General features: G+C 38.1%; 1 long non-coding RNA gene across 1 annotated transcript; it reads left to right on the top strand.

Annotated features, from left to right (window-relative positions):
* Positions 1-20,723: 20,723 nt before the first annotated feature.
* LOC121137478 lies at positions 20,724-23,721 on the top strand. The gene is made up of 3 exons (XR_005874717.1): positions 20,724-20,848; positions 22,730-22,792; positions 23,647-23,721. It is a non-coding gene; the product is annotated as an uncharacterized LOC121137478 (long non-coding RNA).
* Positions 23,722-24,810: the final 1,089 nt, after the last annotated feature.

Below are 24,810 nucleotides of genomic sequence, written 5' to 3'. Positions count from 1 at the left end.
GCTGTCAGTCTGGAGTCTGTGAGCTCCCACTTGCTCAGGACAGCTGTTTCCGTGTGTTTCTCCAGCATGCTCTTGACCCTTTTGCTCATCACTCTTCCCTACAACCAAACTAGGCCCCCTGAATGTGGGTGTAAGTATGGGGGCCTGGGCAATCTATGGGGCTGCTGGCAGTGGAACCAGTATTTATCCCTAATGCACGAACTGGCTTTTTGGAGCCCATTCCCTAAGGAGGGATACCTTGCTCAGCCTAGATACAGTGAAGAGGTCTCAGTCCTGCCCCAAATGATGTGACAGACTTTGATGATCCCCCCCATGGGAGGCCTCACGCTCTCTGAGGAGTGGATGGGTGTGGGATGGGGTGATGGGAGGAAAGGGAAGGATGGGAGGGAGAGGGAACTGAGAGTGTAATGTAAATAAGATTGTTTTAAATTTAAATAAAAATATAAAATGTATGCATGTACATTTTCACACATATTTATATGTAGCAAAAAGTCTGGATCAACATTTGTTGCTAAAGTTTCAAGATTTTTCACATTCACCATTTTCCTGGAAGGCATCTGGCTCGAAGGTTTGCGGCAGTGATAAAAGCAATCAGAATCAGTTTTATGTGAAAGGGCTCAAGAAGCAAATAAGAAAGCACAGGTACAGAGAACTAAGGATGTGAGGCTGATGGAAAAGAATTGAGTAATGTTGCCTTTATTTTTCTCAGATTTTCCAGAACCAAACCAGCCAACCAACCAACCAAACAACCAACCAAACAAACAAAAAACAAAACAAAGCAAATAAAAACAAAACAAACAAACAAAAACCCCAAGCATAAACCAACCAACCAAACCAAACCAAACCAAACAAAACAAAACAAAACAAAACAAAACCCAACCCTAAACCTAAACCAACCACCCAAGTAAACAAAAGCTCTTGAGGAACACACAATATGTTTTAATGCTTTCATAGCAACAGTCAAAACAAAGCAAATAATTAAAAGAGGCATTTTTTGTACTTTCAATAAAATACACAGTACATAAAGACGATATTGAGCAGAGGCATATTGGGAGAAATGAAAGCTGGGACACAAAACGAGGCCTCCAGCAGCTGAGTCTCTGTGTGAGGTCTGTCCATGACCAGCAGGGTGTGCTCAAACTGAGCAGACCACTTTCAGTCTCCTATCCCCGCAGTCCAACCTTCTGTCCAGTTTCCCCATCTACCTTCAGAAATCACTGACTCAATTGTAACTATTTGGCACAACTTCATCACAACAACTCCTTTACCTCTGAAACTGTAAGCCAACCCCAATTAAATGCTCTTTTGTTATTGTTGTTTGTTTTCTTTAATAAGAGTTTCTGTGGTCATGATGTCTCTTCACAGAAATAGAACATTGACTAAAACACTGGGCTAAGAACTCATGACTGGGTAGGTCATAGGCCTTAGTGAAAAATCTACTGCTTAGAATCTGTTAAATTGGAGCACTATTAAACAGCCTGATAAGTTATTTATCTTTATACCCATAGACTAATGAATACATAAACAGATATACTTGCTTGGTTCTTTGTTCCATTTGCTTAGGATATTTCCTCCTCCCCTTCCTTCCTTCCTTCCTTCCTTCCTTCCTTCCTCCCTCCCTCCCTCCCTCCCCCCCCCTCTCTCTTTCTGTCTCTCTGTCTCTGTCTGTCTCTCTCTTCCTCCTCTCCTCCTTCCCTCCCTCCCTCCCTCCCTCCCTCTCTCTCTCTGTTTTTTTTTTTTTTTGAGACAGGTTTACTCTGTGTAGCCCTGGCTATCCTGGAGCTCACTCTGTAGACAAGGCTGGCCTTGAACTCAGAGATCCTCCTGCCTTTATTCTTGCTCAAATTAAAGGCATGTGCTGCCACCACCTGGTAGAATACCCTTTCTTTTTCTTTTACACTAGGGTGGTATCTATGTCCCTTGGAGGCAGCAGAAAGATGGGTCCTCTTTGCCAATACAATCTCTTCAATTATGCCTTTTTCTTAAGGGGAATCATGATAATTAATATTTAGAATTATTATTGACCAGTGTTTATTTATTAATTCTGATTATTTTGTTGTTGTGGTGGTATTGTTTTATTATACCTCTTTTGACTAACTGTTCTGGGATTATTTATTCGTTGTTTCCTCTTGGGTTTAATCTTTCTTAAGACTGAAGCATTTCTTCAAGTATGCTCTATAGAGATAATTTAGAAGGCCTTTAAAATCCTTGAATCTGTTTACAAAATGAAATGTTTTCCATTTTCTTTTTATTATGACTGATAATTTTATTGGGTACAGTAGTCTGAGCTTGCATTTGTGGTCTTTCAGAACATCAATCCAGGCTCTCCTGGTTTTCAGGTCTCCAATATAAAGTTAGGTGTTTTTCTAATAGCCTATGTTTATATTCTTATTAACTTTTATTTAAATTAAAAACAATCTTATTATATATACCAATCCCAGTTCCCTCTCCCTCCCATCTCCCCACCTCCCAATCCACTCCTCAGAAAAGGTGAGGCCTCCCATGGGGGATCATCAAAGTCTGTCACATCACTTGGGCCAGGACCAAGGCAGGACCTTTGATCGATTTGTTTCTTCTGCCTTGTCTTTGAGACCTCTCATTTTCTCTTTTACTTCATTCAATCTGTTAGTGAGTTTGTGAACATACTTGTGTGGGATTGTCTTAAGTTAGCTGATCTGAGAAGACTCACTGATTGTGGGCATTGCCATTCTCTAGGCATGGGATTCCGGACTGTATGGATGGAGCACTTGCTCAATGCAGCATTTGCTCTCACCAATAAAAACAAAGCTGCGCGCGCGGGCGGGCGTGTGTGTGTGTGTGTGTGTGTGTGTGTGTGTGTGTGTGTGTAACTTAGAATGTAGTTCCATAGGTGCCATTCATTTCTTTCTCCTTTGCTTTTTGGTGAATTCACTGGTTAGGCCAGGCTGAGTGGCCATCAAGCCCCATGGTTATACTCATCCCTGTTTCTACAGCACAGTAATTACAATGGCACATCTTTACGCTCAGACTTTTTATGCTGTTTTTTTGGGGGGGGGTCAAACTCAGGTCTTTGTCTTTCCACAGCAAGCACTTTACCAATTAAGATGTACTTTAATAAGTTCTTTTTAAGTTTCCTTTTACTATTTCAATATTCAAGGAAAGAGGAGATACCAAATGTGTTTTTATATTAGTGTCAACATAGCAAGCATAAAAGATCTGGCTTAATGTCGGAAATGATTAGTGAAGAGCTGTATTCTCATTCAGAATCAGAAAACCATTTCCAGAGAAAGAAAATAGTTGTGACAATGATGTCTAAGGGAAAAAAATTAAGAGAGAAAATTTGAAACAGCTAAGTGAGGATAAGGGAAGGAGTAGGTTGATAACAGAATTCTAAAGTATTGGATAAATAATTTGTTAGATCCAATGACTTTCAGAAAGGAGTCAAGGAATAAATTTATTTTCAAAAAATAAGTTTTTTTCTTCCTACAGTGAAATGATCATATCCTTATTCTCTTTCCTGGTAGGCATAAATCAAACAAAATCCTGGTATACTACAAAATGTACTTGTTTTGGTAATGAATCTCTATGTCAGAACACGTTTTTCTCATGATGATCACTCCTCAAAGCTGAAGATTGTGCAATAAGATAACATGCAGAAGCCTTGACTGCTGCCAATTCTTCTCCAGCATCATTCCTTTTAGGTTTCAGCTCTTTTACCTTCTTATGTTCCATTGTTGCAGGGCATCCTCACAGTCCCCATCTACACACATTTGATGTTCTTTGTCTCTGTGACTTTGTATATAACCATTCTGTACTTGTGCCTTCTGCCCCTTTATTTTTCTAATATTTAATAAAGTCTATTAGTAATTTTCAAATGAAAGTTTTCCTCCTCTAGAAGGTTTCCTTGGTATTTTAATCATTGATACTAGTTTTCCTGGTACACATTCAATGTTCAATAAATAATTTTTGGAAGAATCCTTGACTGAATGTATTTAGAGATTTCTACATGTGTTCCTAGGGAGAAAAAACATGGGCAACTTTATAAAGAAAAGTGTTGGGGGTGCACAGTTTTGTAAAGGTATGGACTATAATGAAAAGCTTTTGACTATTGGATTAGGCAAAATTATTCCAGAAAGATATTGCAGGAGCTGGGTAAATGGCTCAGTAGTTAAGACAATTGGCTGCTCTCCCAAAGGACCTGTATTTGATTCCCAACACCCAAATGTTTGTTTATAACTGTCTGTAACTCCAGTTCCAGGGGATCCAATACCCTCTTCTGCCCACGAACACAAAGCATACAAATGGTGCACAACCCAGTACCTCCACCCCGCCTACACATACACAGACAAAACAACTATATGTATTACATAAAAACAAAAAACCAAAATGGTATTCTAAGTAAGTAAGTGGCATTAAAGTAAATATGATGATGTATTTAGGGAGTCTACAAGAGCACAGAATGAAGAGAAATAAGGTATTTACTGGGGAATCACTCACAAATGACCAAACAAGGAAGAGAACCAGTGAGGTCTTCTGCCCTTAGCCTCTGGATGCTGCCATTTGTCTTCCAACCACAACCCAAGAGAGCCACTGCACTTGCTCCCAACCCACACACAGCCTCTGAGTCCCTCCTGGAAGGGTCTGGTACCTCAAAGACTATTGGCTGTAAGAATTCCTGCAACATGAGTATTTTAATATAACAACAACAAAAGCTTGGGTTTACTTCAGGGAGGCATTCAGAAATTGGGAATTTTAATTCATCTTAAAGTAGCAATAGTTTCTGTCATTTAGTTAGTCATCCATATATTTACCTTTGAGAACTTACAGTAAGTTTGAGCAAACAAGAATGGTTATAGCCCTGTTTTATCTCAGAATTACAGTCTGGTCAAAAGTAGATAATTTTGTGGAATTAAGACAATTCTACAGGAATGAAAATACTTGCCTGAGGATTTGTATCAGAATAAATGTAGAAAAATATTCAGAGAGCAATTGTTGACAATTAGTCAAACCTGAAGACTGAGCTGCAGTGAAGCAGGATGGGGAAGACAGCAAGGCTGAAGTTCTCAGGAGGCATCAAGCTAAGCAAGTCGTCTATTTCCCTAGAAAACTTTCATGGAGGTATGAGAAGAGCGTAGTTGCAAGCTACCATCGACAGGGACTACTGTGCTGTTAGTGGAAGGGTTATGCCTGTATTTCTTATAACCATAGGACACGGGCATGAACTAAGTCTTGGTTTCCTCATGTGTAAAGTGAGAATGGAATAAGGAACAGTAAATGTGAAATCCTAAAGCAGACACAAGGGAAGAATAAACAAGACACTATTTTCTTCCTTAAAAACCATGGCTATTTTTTTTAGTATGTATTTATGTACTACCAACACTCTGGAATGCTGAATAGGGTGCCCCATCTAGGTGAGATGTCTCTGACAGAGATTCTCTGGGCTCCCAATTCTAAAAGAGATGGCTGAGAGAGACTACATTGAGTTCTTTATCCAACATTGCCTATCTTCTCTGCATTCGTAGCTTGAGGCTTTACCCTTTTTTCCTCAGAATGATGGTTTTATGTTTAATTTAACTGTAAATCACATTAACAGAGTTGTGACTGCTATGTCAGAAAGCTTAAAAACCAAGCTAATGTCACTCTAAGAGCTAAAGTTTATAAGGGCTGACATGTTTGTCAGGATGATCCAGTCAAGTATGGAGACATTGGAGAGATAGTATGGGAGATTATTTAAATTTCTCCAAGATCTGAAGGGTGGAAATTGATTTAGCAGAGAACCTTTGCTCTGTATTAGTTAAGATGAGGATTTATGGCTATTTAAAATAACATTAGCCAAGGAAAATGTCTCTACAAAGCAATTAATTAAATATTATGCTTCTGTTATTTTCTAAAGAATTTGTTTACATGAGAATATGGCATAATTTAGGAAGCATCAGTGAAATGCTGTCTTTCCCGCACATTACACAAACGTATAATGGCAATGACAGACAGACATTAACTTCTCTGTACTGGAAATGATATCTTTAGAAATCAATGAGTTTTTTTTTAATACAACCAAAGACTTCTTTTTCTTAAAGAAGAAATATAAATTTAAAAGACTGCTGCTACTGCTAATATTCTGATAGGTGTAATTTTTTATGATTTTCTAAAGAAATAATATTGATCATAATATGATAACTGCTGGCACAAATGCTATGAAAAGTATTGGTTATTTGTCATTTAGCGGACAGCTTCTAGTGACCGGTGGGTATGCATTGCTGCCCTGCCCCATGTGTCACTTAGCATCACCCAGCAGGACATGCCCATCTAACCTCCAGCCAAGGGAAATAGGAGATAGGAAGCCGTGTTGTATTTGAGACTACTCTGGCAGTGGGAAATATGATTTAGCTGTGTGTACTGCCTGTAGGAGAGAGATGTTTGTTATGCATTAAGCATTCTTTGTCACAGTAAACATGCATGGGGACACCATACATTTTGCTTTGTAACGTGATTTTTTTCTCAAGTCCCACTGGTATGCATGTCTGTAGAAGAATTATTCTTATAAAGTGGAAATAAATTTATTCTAGTTTTAGATTCACTAGTTATAGGTATACACAAAGAGTTACTGATATGTGTTACATAGAGATCTGACTATTATCATATAGATATCACATGGACTTCTAAATGTTAAGAGTGCTTATTGAATTTAGAAGTCGAAGAAGTGAAGGAGGTCAAGAGTCAAATAGCTTCATACTTCCAACCATACCAATTTCATTGTGAAGCACTTGTTAATTTGTTAGCTTTGGAAGTTACAGGGTGAATTATCACCATCCATAACGGTTCTTCTGACTATTCAAAGGGGAGGATTCACTTAGTTGTTCAAATTTCTAAATAAGTATCACAAAACTATTGGAGTGTAATGTATATGGAACTTTAGAGAGTCATTTTTGACAGTTTTTTGATGCTACCATTCTAGATAATGCTATTTGCACATATCCTAGAATCTAAGAGGGGCTTAAGTGGGACAAGGTAATTGTAATTATGGGGCTGTGTCAGAAGTACTGATTGTTCATATCTAGTCTTACAATACTGTAAGTGATAATAGCACCAGATTCAAGTAGAGTTGAGCTTGGGTGGTTTAGGTCCAGGGAGGTTCGAAGGTTGTGGAGGAGCAGATGATCTGAGAATGAGGAGGTGGCCTGCCATCAGAGGTGCGTGTCAGCAAACCTTCTCCAGGCAGGGAGACTCTTTGTAAGGGACTACCAGCGGCTGGGTTGCCAAGGGCTCAGCTAGAGCAGTGGAAACAGAAAGGCCCGATGGCAAAAGAATGATGATAACGCGAGGTACGCCTTGCTCAAGACAATAAAAGAGAAGCAGGAACAGCTGCAGAGTTTGGATCTGACAAGCCCACCAAACCCAGTTGCTGAAGAGCCCTGAATGAACAGCTACAGGAAACATACACATGCTCGTCTGGAGATAAGAGACCAATGTTTATGAAGAGCTAATTTGTTTAGAATGTTATGAGTGATCATCCTGAACAAAGAAGATTAAAAGCTAGGGAGAATTGTTTTGACAGTTATTTTTGATTATAGAAATGTACTGTAAATCTACTTCAGATCTCTGCACTTGCTCGAGTCAGTTGTGTTCTGAGTTCCTTTGCTGTATTTAAACACTCCCTAGTCTGTTTATGTATAAATGAAAGGAAATAAGTTTAAGTCACCTTATAGATAGTCGCAAATATGAAAATATTTCCATAGTTTTAAGATATTTCTTATAATTATAATGTACAGACTTAACTTTCCCTTCATTGTGAACAATGAGATTTTAAGACACTGCTGTTTGGTATAAGAATACCTTAGGGCCATTAGAAGTGCTGAAATGGATTTAAGGCAAAAAATTCTCTCAAATGTCTTTTCATCAAATTATGTAGCATTTTCTCCTTTCTTTCTTTCTTCCTTTCTTTCTTTTTCCCCTTTGCACAGCATAATATAATCTGACAAAAAGTGTGATTTTAATTGTTAGACTCTTTATTCCAGAGAGCACTTACAGTAATTAACATATTTTCTCTAGTCTTCTCATTTTGTTAATGATATCTTATTGAAGGCAGTGCAGTAATTACTGCCCACTGAGGTACATACACTGAAACAAATTAATGGCCAGTGACCAATAATGATTACACTTGTAATTACCTATTGTGAAGTATAAGCAGAAAAAAATAAAATTGCAAAGTTCTTTGAAGCTAAAATTAAACTGTTTTGTTAAACTGATAACAATCATATTAATGACTCAGCTGAGAAATGATATTCTATGGCTTTACCATTTCTATCAGTTTTGTATAAGTCGTCAGAGTTGTTGCCTTTCCCAGTGTTTTACATTTTCACCAAGGGGAACAAAAGCAAATGTATTAAGAGTGAAATGCATTTTATATTTACCTTTATGGATTTTTATGTACTTATGATGTTTTTACCTCAGTATCAACAACCTACTTTTTTTGTGACCCTGGGAGGTTCCCTTTTCAGTTTTTAGGAGGAATTTTCCCCTCCCCTGTCCACTTTGGAGAAGTTCACGGACACCTTAGCAATGATACTGACCATTAGGTCTCTAGTTCACCCTGATTGACAATAGAAGCATGCGCATGGGAAAGGTTACTCACAGGCTTTGAGAACTAATCTTGTTCAAACAGGGAACACAGAAGCTCCTATCAATAGCTAAACTCAGTGAACACGTGTCCTACTGAGAATTTTCAGATGATTTTTATTATTTGTAGTACAATTCATAGTCAAAAATTTTTATATATAATTATAAGATCTTATTAAATATCTAAGATATGAAATAGAGTATTTTCTTCTGCATAGAAAAGCTGACAATAGAACTACATAAGTCGTTTCAATATATATATTATACTTAAAATATTTCAAAATGTTGGTTTAGTAACAATAATTGTCACTTTACTGCATACTATCATTTAATCCTTAAAATAATTTGAGATTCTATAAATTATAACTAGTGTTTATGCACTTTTGTAAATTGAATCATAAGTTTTCAACAAAATGTTTTTAAAAGAAGACAAATGTATGTGAAGATATTTTTTGTCATTTGATATATTACTATGTTGTTCTAAAATGTTTTGAGTGCAAAATATGCTTACAACAAATTTCATCATACACTGAATCAATTAAAGCTTGATTCTTTCAGTTAATTATATTATCTGGATGAGAATATCACAATGGAATTGTTATCTCTCTGTTATGAGTTGAATAATATATCAAAATCACTTGTCACATATAAAAATGAATGTAATAAGGTGAAATTGCTAGATTATTAATATCTAAAACTCAGTCCTAGAAGTTTTAGTTTATCAGTTGAAGCTTATTAATAATAAATCTTACTTAGGAGAAATTAATGTAAGATGAAAAAAGTTGCTATGTTCACTTTGGAATTCTTTAGGACTTCTGGATGATTTTAAGTTATCCTTTTAGTTCATAAGAACTTGTCTCCCAGACCCATGAATTTGATTCAGATTTTTTTTTGAATTTTAAAAACTTTAAAAAATTACTTTAATTTTAAATAGCTTGCTTCAGATGTCAATCCAGTCCCCTCTCCCTCCCCTCCTCCCGCACTCCCCCACCATACCCCCAGCCTCCCTCCCTTCCACATAGGGGATATCCAGAGTCTGTCATTTCGCTCAGGGCAGGGTCCAGGCACTCCCCTGAGAGTCCAGGCTGAGAGAGCATTCCTCTTTGTGTTACGGACACACGAAGTCCATTTGCATGCCAGGGATAAACACTGATCTACTGCCCAAGGCTCCATAGGTTGCCCAGGCCTCCTCACTGACTCTCACACGCAAGGGGTCTGGATCAGTCCCATGTTGGCCTCCCAGCTGTCAATCTGGGGTCCAAGAGCTCCCCCCTAGTTCAGATCAGCTGTCTCTGCTGGTTTTGCCAGCCCATTCTTTGCCAATTTGCTCATCGCTCCTCTCTCTCTGTCACTGGGTTCCATGGGTTCAGTTCAGTGTTTAACTCTGGGTGCTTGCCTCTGCTTCCATCAGTCACTGGATGAAGGTTCTAGAATGGCATATAGTGTAGACGTCAAGTTCATTATCAGGAATGGGCATTTAAGGTGGTCTCTCCACTATTGCCTAGCTTGCCAGTTGGTGTCATCCCTTTAGATCACTAGAGGTCTCACTGGTGCCAGATCTCTCTTCTAACCTATGACTCCCTCTATTATGGTATTTCTCATCCTGTTCTCTCTCTATTCTACCCCCACTCAACCTTCCTGTTCCCCCATGACCTACTCTCTCTTCCTCTTCTCCCCCTCTCTACTTCCCAGCTCCCCTGCTCCCCCCCCCCGCTGTGTTTCCAATCTGTTCAGAAGATCTTGCCTTATTGCTCTTCTCTGGGGTACCATGCATATCTCTCTTAAGTTCTTTCCTGTTTCCCAGACTCACTGTCAGTGGAAGTGCAGACTGGCACTATCCTGATCCATGTCTAAAATACATACATGAGTGAGTACATACCATGTTTGTCTTTTTGTGATTGGGTTACCTCACTCAGGATGGTTTCTTCTAGTGTCATCCATTTACCTGCGAATTTCAAGATTCCATTGTTTTTTCCGCTGAGTAGTACTCCATTGTGTAAATGTACCACATTTTCTCTATCTACTCTTCAGTTGAGGGGCATCTAGGTTGCTTCCAGGTTCTGGGTATTACAAATAATGCTGCTATGAACATAGTGGAACAGATGTCCTTGTTGTGTGAATTTGCATCTTCTGGATATATGCCTAGGAGTGGAATTGCTGGGTCTTGTGGTAGATTGATTCACATTTTCCTGAGGAATCTCCATACAGATTTCCAAAGTGGGTGTACGAGTTGGCCCTCCCACCAGCAGTGGAGGAGTGGTTCCTTCTCTCCACATCCTCTCCAGCATAAATTGTCTTTGGTGTTTTTGATTTTAGCTATTCTGACATGAGTAAGATGGTATCTCAGAGTTGTTTTGGTTTGCATTTCCCTGATGACTAGGGATATTGAGCACTTTCTCAAGTGCTTCTCAGTCATTTTAGACTCCTCTATTGAGATTTCTCTATTTAGTTCTGTAGCCCACTTTATAATTGGATCCTTTGGTGTTTTGGAGACTTGCTTCTTGAGTTCTTTGTAAATTTTGAAGATCAGCCCTCTGTCAGATGTGGGGTTAGTGAATATCTTTTCCCATTCTGTGGGCTGCCTTTTTGTCTTGCTGACTGTGTCCTTTGCCTTACAGAAGCTTAGTTTCAGGAGGTGCCATTTGTTAATTGTCAATCTCAGTGTCTGTGCTATTGGTGTTATGTTCAGGAAGCGGTTTCCTATACCAATTCATTGAAGAGTATCTCCCACTTTCTCTTCTTAGAGTTTCAGTGTGGTTGAATTTATGTTGAGGTATTTGATCCATTTGGACTTAAATTTGTGCAAGGCAATAGACATGGATATATCTGCAGTCTTCTGCATGCCTATACCCAGTTATTCCAGCACCATTTGTTGAAGATGCTTTCTTTTTTCCATCGTATAATTTTATCTTCTTTGTCAAAAATCAAGTGTTCATACGTGTATGGGTTAAAATCAGGGTTTCAGTTAGGTTCCATTGGTCTACCTGTCTATTTTTGTGCCAATACCAAGATGTTTTCAGGGCTATAGCTCTGTAATAGAGCTTGAAGTCAGGTGTGGTGATGCCTCCTGAAGTTCATTCGTTGCATATGCTTATTTTGGCTATCCTGGGTCTTTTGTTTTCCGTATAAAGTTGGTTATTGTTCTTTCAAGGTCTGTGAAGAATTGTGCCAGAATTTTGATAGGGATTGCATTGAATCTGTAGACTGCTTTTGGCAAGATTGCCATTCTTATTATGTTGATCCTACCAATCCAAGAGCATGGGAGATCTTTCCATTTTCTGGTATCCTCTTTGAGTTCTTTCTTTAGAAACTCAAAGTTCTTGATTTACAGGTCTTTCACTTCTTTGGTCAACGTTATCCCCAGATATTTGATGCTGTTTATGGCTATTGTAAAGGGTGATGTTTCTCTGATTTCTTTCTCAGCCACTTCATCATCTATATATACTAGGGCCACTGATTTTTTTGAGTTAATTTTGTATCTTGCCACTTTGCTGAAGGTGTTTATCAGCTCTAGGAGTTCTCTTGTGGAGTTTTCCGGGTCACTTATGTAAACTATCATATCATCTGCACATAGTGAAAGCTTGACTTCTTCTTTTCCTATTTGTATCCCTTGATTCAGATTTTTGACAGTTTTTAAAATTTAGTTTGTTTCTGATTTGGATGTTTTTCAAAATGTCCAGACTACTCGTATTATGAGTGAGTAAGCACTGTCCAGTGATTTATTCCAAGTTTCTATGGCACCTCTGTTTAATAGTGCCGGTTTGTACAGATTATCTTGATAAAGCAAGGCTTTCACATGGAGTTTACTAGATAAGTTACCAGAAATGTTTAGAAGAAATGTTTCAGAATAGAGCTTGATGGCAGATTTGTTGTCTGTGTAAAACGAGAAGCGATAGAACCGATGTATTTTCTCCTTTCTGATGTGACTCTCAGACCAAGTGCCTTTCTAGTCTCACCACTCCAATTCAACTCAGGCCTGACAAACTGAAGCTGGTGCAGCATAAATGCCACAGATAAGTTAGCCTTATTAACTGTTAGCAGCGATTAGTGTAATATCATTTGCTATAGTTACAATTTCTAAAAGCCCATGCAAGTCTGAGAAAATCATTGTCTAGAATTATGACAAAAAATATTGTTGTGTGTGGCACTGAAATCACAGAAATATTGATTTTCATTGTTTGGTTTATTTTCTTAAAACCTCTTAGAGAAAGTTATTTGAGAGACAAAGAAGCCAATGTATTGAAATTTTAAGATCACAACTTTGGCAACTGGAGGTTGTGGAGAGCTTCATCTGCCTGCTAAGCTTTCTTGTGACATTCTGTAAGCAGATCTTTTATCCAGAAGGTCCTTGTCTTCTACTAATGTACCATATTTTCCCATTTGGGGCATCACTAAACTCTTTCCAGGAACCATTTGCTGTCTATGGATGTTAGTATTAATGGCTCAGTTTACGTCTATAAAATTCCAAATTATTAGAATTATACACATAGTCTCAGTGTAAAAATGTTAAATGTGTTATCCTTTGTGCATGAAAAAGAATCTAAAGGAATACATTCTTTTCCCTACCTTTTTTCATGTATTCTGAAAACTTCTGATCAAGCCATTTTCCTCAGCGAATGGAATTATGTCCACAGTACTATCACTTTTATTAAGATAGTTTTGGAAACATTTCAAAGTCTTTGTTCTAGGACTGGCTGGATCATATTTACACAGGGTTTTCAAGGCATCTGTACTTAGCTACAGCTGGAAATGGGGCTTATAGTGCAGACAGGGAGAATCCACCTAGAATTTGTTGAATTAAGTTCTTGCACCTGGACATAATTGTTGGGCTGCTGTGCTGAGGTTTTCTTAAGCTACTGGTAAAACAAATTAGCTCAATTTAAACTAGCATCCAGTAGAGAAGCAACAACTCACTTCATATAATGTTTTTCAAATAATTATTCTTGTATTACCAGTTTTACTTTCCTGGGGGCAAGCAAGAAAAAAAAGTGTGGCTAAACAAGATATGTGCTAAAATTCTGCTGAAATTGTAGGCTCTGATGCTATCATAGTGTAATTAAGATATGGGTGAGTATATGGGAATCATTTCAGTGAAGGTGGATTTTTCTCTTACTAAACATGACATAGATTCATGTATTTAGTCGTGGTACATTTTGAGAAATACTCTCATATCTTCATGCTTATTTCATAACTATTGCTATGTTTTCTGTGGCTATAATGCCATAACTACTTTTGCAGGTCAATAAAAACATGGTGGGATCACAATACACAGGATACAAGGTTTACTTGTGTATGTCAGTAGGCTTTGTGAATCTTATTTAGTTATGCATTTTCAAGTTATTCATACGTGGCAATACAGTTCACAAGCTTCTGGAAGTCCAACAAATTAAAAACTTTAGTGAATGAGAAGAGTGGGGCTGAGGTTCATAAGGTTAGGGGACCCAGACACACTTTTCTGTGCATTCATGCTTAGCCCCCTAATTCAAATTTCACGGACACCAAATAGGTGTCAGGCTGGATTCTTAGCCTGGAGGACACAGCAGGAAAGCCTGGGAAGTTTTTAGTTCCTCAAGTTTTCATTTTGGCTAGGGAAGAAAACTATACCCGCAGGAAACGAAACAAAGGAAGAGTGTTATTTCCGTCAGTGGTAAGGACTATGAATAACATACTATGGGCTAGTTTGGATGAAGTTAGGTTTGGAAGGCTCTTGAAACAAGTCTTCAAGACCATTTATATGCCAATATGTATTTATGCTACCAATGTCCATGGTACCTTTTCTTGTTCTATTGTACTCTGAATGCCTTGCCACTACTTAGCATAAAACAAACAAACAAACAAAAATGCTACATTTTGTTCAAGACAGAAGGTACCAGAATTTACAAGTTCACACGTGGGTGAATGTCAATCATTAACCAACAAAAAATGTCAACATTGTAAAATAATTATGATTATTTGGACATAAATTCTTACAAAACTTTTCACAATTATTTTTCTTCAAAATAATTTGTACATATTTTTTATTATATTGTCCTATTGCATTGTTATTAGTAGTACACAAATATATTTTTCTTTTGATTTTGCTTCCTAACTAATCTTTTTTTTTTTAATTTGGTATTTTTGAGATGGGGTTTCTCTGTGTAAGGCCTAGCTGTCCTGGAACTTACTCTGTAGATCAGGCTGGCCTCAAACTCACAGAGATCCACCTGTCTCTGCCTCCAGAGCGTTGAGATTAAAGGCCTGCACTACCACCGCCCAGCCCTAACTAATATTTTTATTTATATTCCAGTCTTACCCCATGTCTAGAAGCAAATCAGTGTTTGGTCTGGTGTGTAATAGAAGAGTTTCTCCTGCTTTGCAGCTTAAACATTTAGAATCAATAAGCTGGTAAAATTTCAAATGTGTGCTGATGTTCTGAGAGTTACGTATGTGTTTAAAGTCTCAGAAGCAATTCTGAATTTCAGCTAGCTGACCAGTGCTTACTGTTGGCTGCAATGTTAGCAGCTGAGTGTGGTCAGACTGCTGCTGTTGCTGGGAATAGTTATCATTTGTCAGCCCTTTCTGATGTTGGCAGCTTGTCACTGCATGCATTGCTTTATCAAATATTGACAATTAGTGCATGAGCTTAGAATGAATGCTTGACACCTGGAGATGGTAACTAAGCCTGCTTTATCTTTTTTTTGTAAAATTTTAAAAATTTATTTTAGAATCTCTCTTATTTACAAATCCACCCTCCCCATTCCCTCGCCCTCCCATACTCCCATGCTCCCCACCAACCTCCTCCAACCTACCCCCAGAGATCGTGAGGCCCTCCACTGGAGACCATAAAAGTCTGTCACATCATTTGGGGGAGGGCTTCGTATCTTGACTGCAATAGTATTCCTCCTTAGGGGATGGGCTCCCAAAGTCCATTTGTGCTGTAGGGATAAACACTGGCTCCACTGTTAGAGGACCCACAGACTGCCCTGGAGTATGGCTCAGTGTTTAGCTGTGGGTGCCTGTTTCTGCTTCCAAAGGCTTTAGGAATGGTAACCAAGGTAGTCATCAATCTCATCCACACCATCTAAGATATGCTCGAGTATGTGAAGTGGCTGATCCTGCAGATCTAAAGCTGCAGGATCTCCATGACACACGGCAACAGCAGGATATCTAAGAGGAGTCCCAGTGAGGGCCCAACATTGATAGTGTAGCAGAAACCAGAGGCCTCAAACCAGACCAATGACTGTGCAATAAACACTTGCAAATAAAGATATATGGATTAAAGGGTTTACTGTATTAGTCACTGCCACACTGCAGCTCACACAGTGAAATCAAGATCATTTTATTTTTGTTTTTCTTTTCTCTTAAATTATTATTATTATTACAAATTGTGTGAAGGTACAGGGAGATGAATGGGATTGAGATGTATGATGTGAAAAAACAAGGAATAAAAAAATTAAAATGAATAACGCAAACAATATGTCTCTTAAGAATTTAACACCTCCCATTACTATCTTAGAAAAGCAACTCAACTAGTACATAGGACAATATTTTCAAATCCTTAATTATAAGCATGTTCAAAGAACTCAAAAAGGACATGAGCAAATCCTTGAATGATAACTTTGAACACACACACACACTTAAGTAAAAATTATCCAAGAAATGAAAAAAATAGAATTTAAAAAAGAGACAGTTTCTGAAGCAAAGCAATGATGAAATAAACCAGAAATGAAAAACTCAGGAAATCCAGGAAGACATCAGAGAAAATTATCACCAAGAAAATGAATTAACTGGAAGAAAGAACATCTGGACTCAAAGGCAAGGAAGAGAGAATTAGATCACTCAGTCAAACAATATCTTCTGTCTACAAAAATTTAAGTAATAAAATATGTGAGAAATACGGGACTCTATAAAAAGACAAATCTCAGCATAATAGGTATACAAGGAAAAAGAAACCCAGACCAAAGGCATAGAATATATTTTTCACAAAAATCACAGAAGAAAATGTCCAAATCTAAAGAAAGACATACCTTTTAAGGTGAGAATACTAGCTAAGAATACCTTAGACAAGACCAGAATATGTTCTTAAAAAAGAAAGTAATGTAGACCAATGGAACTAAATAAATGATCCAAACATTAGTACATGTAACTATCTCCATCTGATATTGAACAAAGGTACCAAAAAGTGACATTGGAGAAAAGACAGCACATCTAAGAAGTGTTTCTAGGAAAACAAGTGGATGTCCTCAGGGAGAAGGATGAATTTAGACTGGCATCAATTACCCTGAATAAAAATTAACTCCGAATGGTTCAAGGACTTCAATGTTAATCCTGTAATACTGAAACTGCTAGAAGAAAACACAGACAATACCTGACAACATATAGATGTGGGAGTCCTGAATAGGACTCCATTTGCCCAGGAATTAAGGCCAACAATTTGCAAGTGAGCCTCAAAAAAACTAAAAATCTTCTGCACATCAAATGAAACAATCAGTCCCATAAAAAAAACCCACACAGTGGAAGGAAATCTATTCTAGCTACACATCTGACAGATGATTAATATCCAGAATATACAAAGAACTCACAAAACCAATTTAGGAACACAAATCACCCAACTGAAAAATGAGCCAGAGCTCTAAACAAAGAGTTCTCATAGAAGAAATAAAAATAGCTAAGAAATACCTCAAAATGAGTTAATCATCCTTAGCAATTAAACATAACATAAATTAAAACTACAGTCTTACTCCAATTAAAATCGCTAAGATCAAGAAAACAAATGGCAGCAAACACTGGTGTAGGGAAATGGGATCCTTTATTCAGTGTTGGCAGGATTGTAAACTGGTGCAAAGACTCAGGAACTCAGTGTGGAGAATTCTCAAAAAGCTAAAAATAAATATACTGTATGACCTAGCTATACTATCCCTTGGCATATGCTAAAAAACTTGACATCCCACTTCCCAGAAACTTGCTCAGTCATGTCCATTGCTGCTCATTTCATAAAAACTAGCAAGTAGGAACAACCTTGTCTTCAACTGATGAATGGATAATGAAAATCTGGTATATGTTCCTGATAGAACACTGTCCAACTGCAATGGGAAACATGAAAATTTCAAGTATGCATTCTATTTAATTTTGTGCATCAGATTGTGTGCACATATGTTTATTAGGATTTTAATGTCTTCTTGGTTCCTTGTTCCCTTGAGTACAGTGAATGTCCCTCCTTTATTTTTTCTCCCTCTGATCAGTTTTAGTTAAAATTCTACTTTACGGAATATCAGGGTAATGATACTTGTTTGCTTTCTTTTCTCCTTGCTTGGATTAACTTTCCCTTCCTTCTGCCTTAAGGTGGTGACTATCTTTAAAGCTGCAAAAAGTTTCTTATGGGCAACAAAAAGATAGATTTTGTTTCTTAATTCACTCAGTTAAGCTGTATCTTTTGATTAGAGAGTTCAGACCATCAATATTTTATGCTATTATTTAAAGATGAGTGATGATTGCAGTAATTTTATTGTTCATTTACTGTTGTATTCTTAGTCCATTTCGTATTTCAGGAAATATAGCTTTATTTGTTTTCTTCTATAGTTTCTTTGGTCTGTTTATTCAGAGTGAAATATTTATTGCTTTTGGTGTTCTCTGAAGAGCTGGTTTGGTTAACATGAATCTTTTAGCCTGTGTATATTTTTTCTTGTTTAACTATGACAGATATTTTTCCTGGGTTACCATAGTCTACTTTGTCATCTGTGGTCTTTGCTCAAGGATGTTTTGGATTTTAACATTTATATTGAGAAATCAGATGTTATTCTGATGTATGTATGCGTAAGCCTTTATGAATGACTTTTGCTTTTCTCTTGAAATTTTTAATACTCTGCTGTGTTTTGTTTTGTGTGTGTGTGTGTGTGTGTGTGCGTGCGCATGCGCACAAGCGCATGCACGCACATTTTTTACATTATTAAAGGTTCTGACTATTCAATATCTAAATTTGTCTGGGAATTCAAAGCCACATGCAAGTTGGTAATAGAAGATGGTGGAGTAGCAATGTGGAAATGTTAATATTAAAGATTGGGATGACTTTGACTTAAATTTCTGCAGTAGAAGTGACCATTGAGCAAATAGTACTTTACGGTAGAGGTCCAAGATGTGGATTCTCAAATTTTGAGTGATGGTTCTATCAGGATCTTCTAGAAAATTTTTGACTGTGTAGGCCTCTAGCTAGGCAAGGCAGACATTAAGAAATTTGGCCACTGTAATGATACATTGTATGTGGTTTAATAAAGTCACTGGAGATCAAAATGCAAAGCTAGCCACAACCATAGAGCCAGGCAATGGTGATGCACACCTTTAATTCCACCAGGCACATTAGTTAGCTATAGAAGCTGGGCAGTGGTGGAACACACCTTTAATCCCAGGACTCAGGAGACAAAGGCAGATGGATCTCTATGAATTCAAGGCCACCCAGGGTTACATTATGGTGAATCAGTCTAAAAAAGAAACAGCTCACATAAGGAATACCTCAGCACTCAGGATCCCACGCCTGTAACCCCAGTTCTAGATAGGAGCTGGTCATTCAGCATTCAGTCTCAGAGATTTATTCTGCAGGCACACTGAGGACAGGACAACCTGAGTTAGAAGTAAGAGCTAGTGGCTGACTGCTTTGCTTTTCAGATCTTCAGCTTGAAGCTTGAACCCCAATATATATTTTTTAATTATTCATGTTACAGGTCACCAGGAAACCTGAACAAAAATTGGAGAAAGTGTATGTGGAGAAGGTATCTACATTATGCTGAGTGGTTGTGATAAAATAAACGGCAACTGAATGGAACTTTAGATCATGATTAATACCTAGAGCGTTGCTGCACCCATCCAGGCTGTTGTAGGCATCCCATGCTTCCCTTATGCTCATCAGGGTTACATGAGTGAGAGATGAGCTCTAATCTCAGACAAGTCTGTTGTAAATAAGCTATCTGTAGCATGTGCAGATTTTATCATCACAAAGAATCCACAAGATTTTCAAATCCAGGACTTTTTGATAGCCCAATAGATCAGTGGTTCTCAACCTAAGGGTCACGATTGCTTTGGGAGTTGAAGGATCCTTTCACAACAGTCACCTAATTGAAAAATATGGCTATTTATATTGTGATTCATAGCAGTAGTAAAATTACAGCTATGAAGTAGCCACAAACACAATTTTATGATTGGGGACACCACAACATGAGGCACTGTATTCAAGGGTTGCAGACCCAGGAAGGCTGAGAACTACTGTAGTAAGCAATCTGTCAGTGGATCCAGCTGTCTTAAAATGGAATAGGGAGAATATCGCTGGATTGAGCAGCCGTGCTTTGCCTTACCTTACCTTTGTTCACAAAGCAAGTCATTTGTACAGCACACTGAATGTGGACTTTGCCTCGATTCATAGGAAACAGAAGAATGCGACATATGAGATATTAAAGCAACATGCCTGGTGTTAGTGAGAGACATGAAAGGATCAGGTTGTTGACCCTGTGGGATATCACAGGTGACACTTGTGGTGTAGTCTGCTGCGTTGACAAATTTCTGTCAAGGGAAGTTACCAAGGTCTATGCAGTTTTGTCTCATGGAATCTTCTGGTCTGGTGATTTCTTGCGTCAGTGAAGCATGTTTTAAAGCAGTAGTAGTCACTAATACCAGGCCTCAGGAGGATAAGATACAGCACTGATCCAAAATAAAGGTAATCCTTGAAAAAGCCACGAGGAGAACTCACAGCAGAGAATCTGTTTCCTATCTGTTCAACTATATTCTTTCAGGAACTTTAACGAAATAATATCAATCCCATTCCTTTGTTTTTCTTGGTATTTGATGACAAATTCAGCTGAAGAACAGCTTGCTCCGGTGCAGTTTTCACATGCCATATTAGAAATAATAAAATTTTTCCTGAATTGGAGAAGGGCACATTGACATTAACTGCTATAATTTTCTTCGTGCATCATCTCATCGCAGCTCTCTTGGTTATTTTGTGACCCTTGCAGCTTCTAGAGTGTAGCTATTACAGGATGTCTACATTGTTGAGGGTGTTCCATAAAGCCACTAGGATGTGACTGGTGATGCTCAGACTAATTTGCATGTGAATGTTTGGGTCTTTTCCTTGTTTATAACCACTGGGAACCAAGGCTGCCTGTGTGCATTAAGATTTCCAAGGTACTTTCAGCCTGATCTTTTCCTTGTTGTAGGTCTTTTGAGGTACAATGATCATTGGACCACAGTCTTCTGCTTCCTGTTTTATAACCACTAACATCCACTTTAGGTAACGTACTGTAATGCACACTTCTTTAGCCTGCTAGTTCTGAGGTAGTAGGTTTTAGGTGGTATCATAACAATTGCAGATTAACTTTAAGTATTTTGTACTTATTTTTTCTCAGATCGATTTGGCCTCTCAGTTGAACTGATACTCATTCAGAACTATTGGATGTCATAGTCTCATCCAGAGAGTGTGCAAATCATTCTTTATTCCTCACAATAGCCTTAATCATTTATTTTATCATCATTTGGTTCCTACTTCCCAACAGAAGAGATCAAGATTATACTACTTAGGCAAAATATATTCTGTGAAATATGACACAGAGGATGAGTTTATGCTGTATTAATTACACTTTAAATATCTGCTATGGATCAGGCAGGGTTTTATAATGGTGCTACATTTTACTTCATAAAATTAAAATTGAATTTCATTAAATAATATACTTTTCTATTTTTGTTTGAAATATAACTTAAGGTACAAACATCAAACCTTTAGAGAGCATGAAATGTAAAAAAAGATAAAGACTATTGAGGACATAGACCAGCACACAAACACACACTCATTTGCTTCTAAGTCACCTTAAGTTCTTTGCTGGTAGTATGAACACATTCATAAAGCTTTTGTAAGTACATTAAAACATACTCACATAATCAACGAAAATCACATTATTAAAAGTCACGTCTGTCACCTGACAGAGGACATTTTCACAGATGTCACCTTTAATATTTTCACAGGAGCATGTTACAGATATCCAGGTGCCTGGAGGACTCTCCTGCTGTAAGGCAGCTCCAGGGAATTCTAGTAGGTGACTCCAATTTAGAACCATTGTTTTGTGGAGTAACACAGTTTCAAGACACTCCCAGTTTGAAGTTATTCTAGGGGATCTGCTGAACCCTAAAACTCCCTCAGCAGATGGATGTGCTTAGATAGGATAGAAAACACCAACAAAGAAATTTCTAATTTCTAATAACTAATTTTCTGTAGCCTCTCTTCCTTCATTCTTCCAAGTCTCTCCCTGAAACCTTCCTTCTACCTCCCCCATCCACCCCTCCTATTCAGAAAAGGGCAGACTTCCCAAGTATATCAGCCAGCCATGGCATATTAACTTGAAGTTATACTAGGCACCTCCTCTCCTTTTGAGGCTGGATGAGGCAACTCAGTAGGAGGAAATGGTCCCAAAAGGAGGTAACAGAGTCAGAGGTAACCTCTGCTCCCACTGTTAGGAGTCCCACAAGAAGACCACGCTACACAACTGTAACATATGTGCAGAGGGCTTAGGCTCCCTGGTTGCTACTTTAGTCTCTTTGAGCCCCTGTGAGCCCAGATTAGTTGATTCTGTGGGCTTCCTTGTGGTGTCCTTGAGTCCCCTGGCTCCCACAACAAAGAAATTTAAGTAGAGGCTGGAGTTTTTCCGTTCAGGTCGAGCTTGCAAGAATGTGATTTCTAGCTGGCTGCATGAGTTTCTATGTAGAACCCCAGAGGTATCAGTGTTCTCATTTTTAGTGACACTGATAATAACAACAGTGGTAATATGTATACAAGTAAGTTCCCCGTGGAGTCATGATGATTAATTAACATACAGTCTAGCACCGAGTAAATCTTAAGTAAATGATATTGGTGTTGCTGCTATCACTATTATATTACTATTCTAAGCCTTAGTAGATAATTGGTCCATACTTGTGCAAATACTTGCATTCTTTTTTAAACTGACTGCATAAAATTTTACAGTGCGGTTATAATGAATATGTGTGGGAAGCTAAGTGCATTGACACACAATTTGAAATGGCTATGGGGCTCATATTCCACTTTTTTAAAGAGATAATAATGTTTATATTTTAAGTCAATTTGCTCTATGTCAACACTCAACAACACTTTCATATTACCTAGATATAATTTGGAAGAACACCGAAATATACTTAAAGAAGAAAGCAGCCACTGAAGTGAACCATTGTGAGTTATATCTTCTAAAGTAACTTTCTAAAAAAATTAAATTAGGTGAAAAGTTTCCTTAGTGTTGCTTTAGCATTCTTTGATCATTCAGGTTTTTTTAAAATTTAAACTAGAAACAAGCTTGCTTCACATGTCAATCTCAGCTTCCTCACCTTCTCCTCCCCAACTCCCTACCCCATTCCCCCTCCACCCTCCAGGGAGGGTGAGGACCTTCATGGGGAATCTTCGAAGTCTGTCTATCATTCCAGGCAGGGACTAGGCCTTTTGTTTTTGTTGAGACATAATTTCTCTGTGGCTTTGGAGGCTGTCCTGGAACTAGCTCTTGTAGACCAGGCTGGTCTCAAACTCACAGAGATCTGCCTGCCTCTGCCTCCCGAGTGCTGGGATTTAAGGCCTGTGCCACCACCTCCTGGCTCTTTAATCATTCTTACATAAAATAGTAAGTTCAAACAACAAGTCCTGTTTATCTGTTCTTTTAGTTCATAATTTTCTATGCCAGATAATAGAGAATTCGGTATCAAACATCCATCTAATAAACAAAAAATTTAGATGGGTTCATTTTGAGTCAATATAAAATCTGACATGAGTTTTTGCAAAAACACTGAACTTTATTTTCTTCAATACCTTTTCATATTCTATTTTATTTTCATTACTGTCAAAATTACAATTCACTGAAATGACAAATTTCTAAATGCCAGCAAAACTGATCAAGAGTTAAGGAATGTTAATTTATTCAAGAAATCTCCACTAGAAAGAAAGGGAGATATTAATGTATCACATGCATTATTTACATGGGTCATTTTTACCAGCTGAGAATCCCAGGCATTCAAATTATTATTCTTAATTGTTTCTAGTTGCATTTGGCCAAGTTGAACAAGGAAAAGAAGCTTGGAGACCAGCTATTCTCAGCCATCAAGAAAAGTGCAGTGGTAACGTCTGGAATTTCTGTCACGGTTTTTATTAGTTGAAGATTTTGTACAATATATTTTGATCATATTTACCCCTCCTCAGTCTTCTGAAAATCCATCCACCTTTCCCTACCCACCTAACTTTGTGTCTCTCCACATATTTTTCTCTTTATCATATGTCTCTTCTCAATTCTTTTTTCCATTTTTTATTTTTTGATTTCACTTTACATTTCAACCACAGTTTTCCCTCCCACTGCTCCCTCTCCTCCCTCTTTCCCACCTCCTCCCACCTAGCCAACCCCAGTCCACTCCTCCTCATGGGTAAGGGCTTCCTGAGGAGTCAGCATAGTCCTGTACAATAGTTTAGTGCAGAGTCTTGCCCCTCTCCCATGCATTAAGACTGAGCATGGCATCCTACCATAGGGAATGGGCTTCAACAAGTTAGCTCATGTTCTGGGATTAATTGTGTTCCTACTTCTTCTGAGCATGACATCTTACCCTAAGGAATGGGTTCCAATAAGCTAGCTCATGTACCAGGTTTGTATCATGGTCCTATTGCCAGGGGCCCCCTGTGATAGTCCACGCTTCACAACTGTCTCCCACATATGGAGGGTCTAGTTCAGTCCTCTGGACTCTCCACAGTTATAGTTCTAGAGTCCGTGAGTTTTCATGAGCTTGGTTCAGCTGTCTCTGTAGATTTCTCCATTATGATCTTGACCTCCCTTGCTCATATGTTCTCTCCTCCCTCTCTTCATCTGGATTTCTGAAGTTCAGGATCCCTTGAGCTTGGTTGCAGATCTCTGCATCTGGTTCCATCATTTACTAAATGAGGGCTCTGTGATGACAGTTGTCTCCTCAACTTTAAAATCCATCAGGTGCAGTTGGTCCTATCCATATATTCTTGGATTTGTGACTTCCTCTGGAGCATAGACAAACCACTATCGGACACACCTGTAAAACAATCCTGACTGTGCCCCATCCAGCAACTATTATGTCTTCAGCTATGGAAAGGATTTACTACCCACTTCCCTTTTTCATGCTGGAAGATTTTGTCTGGCTTGAGCTTACACGTGTCTATATATGTTGTTACAACTGTTGTGAGTCTATAAT

Source organism: Mesocricetus auratus, unplaced genomic scaffold, assembly GCF_017639785.1.
Source record: "Mesocricetus auratus isolate SY011 unplaced genomic scaffold, BCM_Maur_2.0 Super-Scaffold_100691, whole genome shotgun sequence".
NCBI classification, from domain to species: domain Eukaryota; kingdom Metazoa; phylum Chordata; class Mammalia; order Rodentia; family Cricetidae; genus Mesocricetus; species Mesocricetus auratus.
The sequence above is the reverse complement of the archived record's forward strand: the minus strand, read 5'-3'. Positions and strand labels throughout refer to the sequence as shown.